The following is an 8335-nucleotide window of genomic DNA, read 5'->3' as shown; positions in this document are numbered from 1 at the left end:
AACAACCAAACACGTGCTATGACAATTTGCTATGACAATAGTACCTACCCTACCATCTCGGACACAATGGCTAGAATCACTTCCTCCGAGAGGCCACTTCAACTGCATATGTCTTGTTAAGACAACCTGCTTGGACTGCCAGTTTTGAAAGGTGATATATACATTTCTCCTCCGGTGTACACATGGCTTGAAAGAGCCTCTCAAAAACAACGCACTAATTTCGCGTCAACAATAATTTAGCTTGAAACTAGAAGTACGTTCCCGGATGCGTGAGCACCTCCTGGCAGATGTATCTCATATTCTGTGAATTGGCAGTACGTAAACCAGCCGGTGGTTGTCCGTTTGTAAGAACTGTGTGTAGCATTGCTGGTTAGGATTAGGAAAAATGTTGGGAGCAGGCTGTGGCTGAGCCGCTACCGCCCATCAGAGGCCTACTCTGGGACCCTAAGTCGCCGTAACTCAAGGCGACTTTGGGCGATTTAAGGCGACTTTAGGCGACTTAAGCCAAATTGGCAGAAAAAACATTGCGACTTGAGGCGATTTAAGGCGATTTTAGGCGACTTAAAGCGACTTAAGGCGACTTAAGGCGATTTTAGGCGACTTGAGGAGACTTTATTTCACTTGAGTGATGTAAATTTAAACTTAGCAACAGTCTCTCTATATATCTCTTGCAATAAACCAATATTGTACTAATACTGGTATATAATTAAGTCACCACAGTCTCAAATCTCCAGGGCCGGGTTGTTCAAAGCCTGATTAAACTAACCCAGGATTAGAGAGAATTTTGATTATTTTCAATTTTTATAACTTTTCGGTCCGGTTTTCTGTTCATGTTGTTTGTCTTTCAGTTTTGAGTTTGATTCATCTTAAAACTACACAACCATAAGCAGATATTTCTATACAAGAAATATATTACCTGGGTTAGCGCTAACCGGCTTTCGAACAACCTGGGCCAGATTTCAAACTATTAGAAAAAATACTATTAAAAAAAGAATTACCACAACACTGAACAGTTACTACTATAAGAAAAATAAAAACAATAAATACCAGCAAGGTGGCATGAATATTTGTGAAGACATTACAATAGAAAAATCAAACAAAACTAATAAAAGTATATTCACAGTGACAAAAAATTTAAATTTAAGATATCTTAAGTTAATTTGAAATGTTTGTATATTTACCATAAATTATTCAAACAACAGGGACAATAAACTTAACTTAGCTCATTTACATGCATTTATTTTACAATACTTCCCGAATTATAAAACTGGTTATCTTGGTAGACTTATCTGCCATATTTTTGGCAATCTCCACTGTCAATTTTGGCATCTCCACTGTCAATTTCAGTCCTTTTCAGGGACCCAATCGATTTGTTGCTCTCCTGCCTCAGACAGACAAAATATTCCAATAGCATAATGAGTACCGCATGCTAAGTTCCTTCGTAAGAACACTTCCTGTCAAATTTCACCAACTACTTGTCAGGTTCCAGAAAACTTTGATGACCCTGGCAGTTTAAACAGTGAAACGAATCGTTTTGCAACGTTTTTAGGATTGATCAGACCACCAGGAAATACACCTTCCAAGCTTTCACTAGTTTCCACCTGACACATTAAAAATGCCTAGAACGATATTTTCACAACGAAACTAGAAACTGATATATCGATACCAGACACACTGGTCTCTGCCATTTTGATTCTCCGAGTAACCCTTGCCCCGCTTATTGGCGACGAGACATCGGCCTGTGCCACGAGAATTCGAGTTCTCTTGCAGCGTTCTTGCTAAGCGTTCGGATGATTTCAAATCACCCGACAATAAATTACTGAATTCAAATTTCGGAGAGTATTAGTTTGCCGATTTGTTTTCTTTCTTGTTTTTTGTAAACGCCTGTCGGAGTAATCATACTCGCGTGAGCGCGAGTAGCTCGCGTGACAACTTTAGTCACGGGGCCAAACTAAGTCAGGTGTTCCAAACATTGGCTTGGCGGCCATGTTTACTGAGAGTTGATCACAGAGAATTTTCTGTAACAGTAATGCAGTCGACGTAAAGTGTATAAGCTGATGTAAATACCTGGCTTCATCAAATGTACGAAAAGGATAGATAAACATTATGCTGCAAGTTGGTTCGTCCAATTACGAAATTCTAACGTTTACAGTTCGTCGAATGTAGAAGTAAAACGCAAATAATGATTTTTGCAAGAGAAATGGCCCACTTTTGTCACTCTTTTACACTGGGTAAGTGAAGTATTTAAATTGTAGATTCAGTTCGGTTCAATTGACTTTGGATGACCATATTTTTACTGCTCAGTGTAAAACTGACTAGAAAGATAATCGTTGGATGTTGTCCTTCAGTAGCATTTTGAATGAATTGGTAAAAGTTCAATTGAGGCCTTACACTACTGTAAAATGATATTAAAATCTTTTTAAAAATCCAAGCTTTCGCCGATCTACGGCATCATCAGGGATAAGAAAAAATATTCCGCGTAAGGCTTGTATACAGATGTAAAGTAAAAACGTGTGAAAAGCGAAAGAATGTGGGGGGCAAAATGCATGAGATAAATAAGATACAGCTATGAATAAAAACGAATGATATGATCTAATGAGCGAGTGTCAAAGTACAGAGAGTCTCTAGATATGTTAAAATAATTATTAGAATAAAAGGTCCGCGGATTCGCTGCATTCCTCTCGGGAGTTGAGGGCAGGTTTGTAGTTTCGTATGTAAAAGGCTTCGAACAGTCGTAGATTTGCGGGGTCGTTTTCTAGTATAATGGTCTTGATTTCGATGCCTTTGTGGACTTTGTTTTGGCACTTTGAAATGTGTTTCTTCACGGAGGACTTGTCATTGTTCAGCTGTTCTGTTACACGATCGTGGATAAAGCGTGTAGTGCTCCCGATGTTGTATTGGTTGCAGTTGTTACACGTGATTTGGTAAACAGCGTTGCGTAATAAGTATAATTTGTTGCTCTAGATAGGACAGTTGGCCCTCGTGCATGTCCGTTCCGTGTTGTTCTGAGAGAGAGCTCATCTGAGGGTGTATGACTTGTGCGCGACCCGTACCTGTATACCCTCTTTTCGGAAAATCTCCGAAAAGAGGGTATAATCTCCGAACGTCTCCACTACAAGATCACCAACATTTTCCGAAAAGAGGGTATACCAGTACGGGTCGCGCACAAGTCATACACCCTCAGATGAGCTCTCTCTCAGAACAACACGGAACGGACATGCACGAGGGCCAACTGCCCTATCTCCAGCAACAAATTATGCTTATTACGCAACGCTGTTTACCAAATCACGTGTAACAACTGCAACCAATACAACATCGGGAGCACTACACGCTTTATCCACGATCGTGTAACAGAACAGCTGAACAATGACAAGTCCTCCGTGAAGAAACACATTTCAAAGTGCCAAAACAAAGTCCACAAAGGCATCGAAATCAAGACCATTATACTAGAAAACGACCCCGCAAATCTACGACTGTTCGAAGCCTTTTACATACGAAACTACAAACCTGCCCTCAACTCCCGAGAGGAATGCAGCGAATCCGCGGACCTTTTATTCTAATAATTATTTTAACATATCTAGAGACTCTCTGTACTTTGACACTCGCTCATTAGATCATATCATTCGTTTTTATTCATATCTGTATCTTATTTGTCTCATGCATTTTACCCCCCCCCCCCACATTCTTTCGCTTTTCACACGTTTTTACTTTACATCTGTATACAAGCCTTACGCGGAATATTTTTTCTTATCCCTGATGATGCCGTAGATCGGCGAAAGCTTGGATTTTTAAAAAGATTTTAATATCATTTTACAGTAGTGTAAGGCCTCAATTGCACTTTTATCAATTCATGACTAGAAAGAATTGAGCCTTAACCCAGAAATATATTTTTCTGTTTTTTTTTTCTTTTCATCTTGATGATCTGGAACACCTCTCACTGTTATTGTTTATTAATTATACAGTGCAGGTCTTCGGAAGATTTGATTCAGCAATATCGTACAAAAATTAATAAGCTTTAATGAAATTATTGCAGTATAGACAATAGTCATTTGTTATATCTTTCCATATTTAATATATTTCCTGATGATAACACACAGTGTCATCTTTTTTATTAACTCTTTCCAATGAAATACAAGAAAAACAAAATGAAACTTAATAGAAATAAAAAGTATCTGTGAGAGAGTATACAACAGATTTTCATTCCTATTTAAGTATTGTCTACATGTAGAAATTATTCCTGCTAACATGGGGGCTAGACAGGTACAGGACTATTATAATATTAGGTCTTTTATGTATAAGGGAGCCACGGCTTTAAGACGTAATACAGTAATTATCCTCAGCTTCTTAAAGGACCCTAGTCAGCCTCTTCTATTTTCGATGCCATCAAAATTACTGATATTGCATGGTGAGGAGAAGTCTTGTTGCTTTACTGTAAGTTGTGTTCCTGAAAGTATATCCCTTTATCTTAAGTAGCTTCACAGTAATTTTCTTTGCTTTGACATGCTCCAAATAAAACATAAAAGTCAAACTCTTATATGTAAGCAAAAACAAAGGTGTGGCTGACTAGGGCTCTTTAAGGGGAGTTTTAGATGGCTCCAATGCATTGGGAACGAGTGTTAAAAAAAAAAAAAATTAAAAGCGCAGTTATTGAAGTTACCTCTGCTGCACCCTGCCACCCTTGTCCTGTAACCAGTACCCATTTATACATCTGGGTGAGGAGAGACACTATGAGAATACGAACACAATGCAATGATCCCCAATAGGGGTCCATTGCACCAACCATTGGGCCATCGTGCCTCCTCCTCCACATGGTTAGAGTGGAGTTTACCCTAACATGACAGTTATAAGGCTAATAACCTTCTACAGGGGCAATTTGAGTGTGTTAAAGCCTTTTTAACATTGCGTAACCGATAGCAACTTAAGGCAACTTTAGGCGACTTGGGGCGACTTAAGGCGACTTAAGGCGACTTTAGTCGACTTAAGGTCGACTCAAGGTCGACTTAAGGTCCCAGAGTAAGCCTCATCAGATTCCTGTAACATCTTGGTTGTGGTCTGCTTGAGTGCTGTTCTTGGTGTCGGGTGTACGAGCGTTGTTTTCTAGTGAAAGGATAAAAAAAAAAGTATAAATATTTTTGGTTGAATTTTTCTTGACTGAATCGCAGACCATTTTTTTAATTTTTCTTTTTTTCTTTTTATTCCACACACTTATAATATTCGCAATCACATATACGTACATTACTCACAATACTAATACAACTACTTACTCTACCTACAGTACTAAATCCACTTACATTTCATTACAAGACTAATGCCTACCTATATATTACCCAAAAGTTACATTATAATCTATACGGTTCTAAAAATATAGTGTAATATAAGCTCACTTGTAAACAGATTGCTAATTAAGGTACAAAGCCCATGCACAAATCCCACTTCTCATTAGTTTCAACACATATAAACTTTTCTGTTTCATACTTAACTTTTGTCTTTAGTTTAAAGGGGTTTATGATAGGAGGAGTCAGATTTCTTCTGCAATCCCATATATATAATTTAGCGACTAGTAGCAAATAGTTCAGTAAAGGGTAGTTTGCGTTAATTATGCCGATTATGACATCTTGCAGAGTAAGGGGGACGAATTCTCTTGTCAGTAAGTAGAAAAAGTATTCAAAATCTTTCCAAAAGAGTTGCACAAGGCTACAATAATAAAGGAGATAGTGAAGGGTTTCTGGTTCTGATTTACAGAACGAACATTACTCCTCTTTGCAAAGATTCTTTTTAACCAGGCTAGCCGTAATGATTTAACAAAACTTTTGACTCACAGACCTGCATATTCTTTAATTTGATTGGACGTTTGGGCGTAAAAAGGCTGACTGACCAAACATGCAATTTTAATTTCAACCTCAAATAAACTGAAAATTGGGATTTCTGTGAATTCTTTGAGTGTTTTTCTTTTTCTTTTTCCTCTTTTGAAATGCTGCTTTATATATTTATTGTAGCACAGTTATCTCGTTCTCTTTCTGGTAACTGAATTTTAAACATTCATAATCGTCTTGCTCATACAGCGATTAGCGAATCAGACTCATAGAGCGATCAAAACGAAATCAAATTTAAGTACGAATGTCGGTAGAAAGCAAGTGATTTTTTTTTTTACAAAATGAAGTGAAAAAAAAAAAAAAAATTGGAATAGAGAATCCAGTTGCTCTGTAATCTTGTTTTTCTTTCACGGTTTTCTTTTTCCTGGACGGGTTTTGTGCAAAAAAGATATGTTAGTGCTACAGATATGCTACATCAATAGACGTGTTTCTTAGCGTTCTTATTTCCAAAGTGAACTCTTTCAGTCAAAACACTGGAAGTCATTAATACAATAACGAGAAGAGAACAAAATCTTCAAAACAAGCGCCTGCATGTCCAGAGTTGGCTGTAGCACACTGCCCAGAAGACATAACAGTGCAAACTGAATTACGTTATCAAAAATTTACCTAGTGGAATGAATAGACTGTCCAATGAGGGGGCTCTAATTAACAATTGTTCACCGAAGTGGAGGTGAATAGTGATGGATATTTACCGAGTCGCAAAGCGTCGGGGTAAATATCCACCACTTTCACCAACATTAAGGTGAATAATTGTTTGTACCACACAAGTTGAATAATCAGCCGATAAAATTTGCTCCTTGATAACCGAAACGAAACGGGAAGCCATTTTGTTTTTCTTCGTTTGCTCAGAGGTGAATAGTTCTTGCTATTCACCTCCGAGCGAAGGAATCAGAAAGCATAATTCACTTGCGTGGTATATACGTAAATAAATAAATAATGACTTTATTGAATAACACAATTACTGATAAAGCCAGTAGTTCTCATTGTCGTCCTTAAAATCTACCAAACAAATACAATTACAAAATAATTCAAATAGAAAAATACAAAGAAAAAATACAATTGAAAATTCATTAAAAATTTCTACTCATAATAAAGTTGACAGTCTAAAATTCCGATCTTTGTATTTCTTGAACATTAGATTTCTAAATTTACAAGGGGAATGAGGCCCCTCGTAGTACTGTCTTGATTGTTCCATAGGCTAGTGCCACTTGCAGAAAATGAACGTTTGCCGGTCTTGGTGTTAAAAAAAGGAGTAGTTAAGTGCATGTTAGTTGACACCCGAGTTGTGTAATGCTGTCTGTTATTGACAAAACGAATATAATGATTAAAGCAATCAGGACACTTCCCATGGATAATGTTATGCATGATACTCAGTTTCCTGAAATTATGTCACTAATGGAGATCCATCCTAGTCTCTTGAAAAGGCCAACTGAACTTTCATAGATGCTAGCATCTAAAATTACTATTTCACAACGTTTTTGAATTCTGAGGAACCTATTTAAATTATCAATCTTAGTGTTTCCCCACACTGAACAACAATATTCAAAGATTGGATTAATTAAAGCATTTTGTAAATTGCTAAATCTACCTAAAATTCAAATTCAAATTCAAATTGCTAAAAGTACCTAATTCTGTCACTTTATTTAGGTACTTTTTGGCTCGTTTAAGAAGACTGACCCTAGAATTTAACTTAGTGATCATGTTATCTATATGGCTATTCCAATTAAGATGTCTGTCTATCTTCACGCCAAGCAGCTTTCCGTTGACGGCGTCTTTGATTTCAATACCTTGCAAAGAAAGGTTGAGCAATGGGTTTGTGCTATGAGAAAGCTTTTGCTTGGTTCCAATAAGTATGGGTTATTGACCAAGTGTGAGGTCAAGATGGCTTGATATTGGCCAAGTTCTTTTTTTGCGTGTTTATGGACCGAGACGGAGTCGAGGTCCATAAACTCGCAAAAAAAAAACGAGGCCAATATCCAGCCATCTTGACCGAACAAGCTTGGTCAATAAAGAATTTATTATATTGCTTTCGCGGAAATTTTTCTTGCGGGACACGGCGGGAAGTCCCGAGCGGGCAAGATAGCTCCATCTTGCCCGCTCGGGTAGCCAATCACAGCGCAGGATTTGATTCATCTTGCCCGCTCACGGAGCTAGCCATATGATAAGTAATTGTTTTGTTTTCTTTGCGTTTGCGACCGTCCTGTTTAGCGAGAACCAGAGATCCGCTTTGTTGAGACTTCCCTGAAGTCCATGTTAGATATGCAAAGGATTGGAATTAGTCATCCATATTGTGGTGTCATCAGCGTAAATATCTACATTGCAATCAGGTATTGCTAGTGGAACGTCATTGATTTACAACAAGAAGAGGACGGGGCCCAGGATAGAGCCTTGTGGAACGCCTCGAGTGATTGAAAGTGCATCGCTGTGTTCGATCGAGTAGGTAAGATTCAAACCACTGTTGG

At 37.9% G+C, this 8335-nt stretch overlaps 1 protein-coding gene across 1 annotated transcript in view; it reads right to left on the bottom strand.

The window, feature by feature from the left end:
* Nucleotides 1-2305: 2305 nt before the first annotated feature.
* The window catches only part of LOC145482639 (uncharacterized), a 93913-nt gene continuing 87883 nt past the window's right edge, over nucleotides 2306-8335 (bottom strand). Inside the window, exon 2 of the mRNA XM_081461248.1 lies at nucleotides 2306-2315. The gene's annotated coding sequence lies outside the window, so the exon portion shown is untranslated. The remainder of the gene's footprint in view (nucleotides 2316-8335) is intronic.

Source organism: Orbicella franksi, chromosome 3 (genome assembly GCF_964199315.1).
Source record: "Orbicella franksi chromosome 3, jaOrbFran1.1, whole genome shotgun sequence".
Lineage (NCBI taxonomy): Eukaryota > Metazoa > Cnidaria > Anthozoa > Scleractinia > Merulinidae > Orbicella > Orbicella franksi.
Note: the sequence above shows the minus strand (reverse complement) of the source record. Positions and strands in the feature narration are given on the sequence as shown.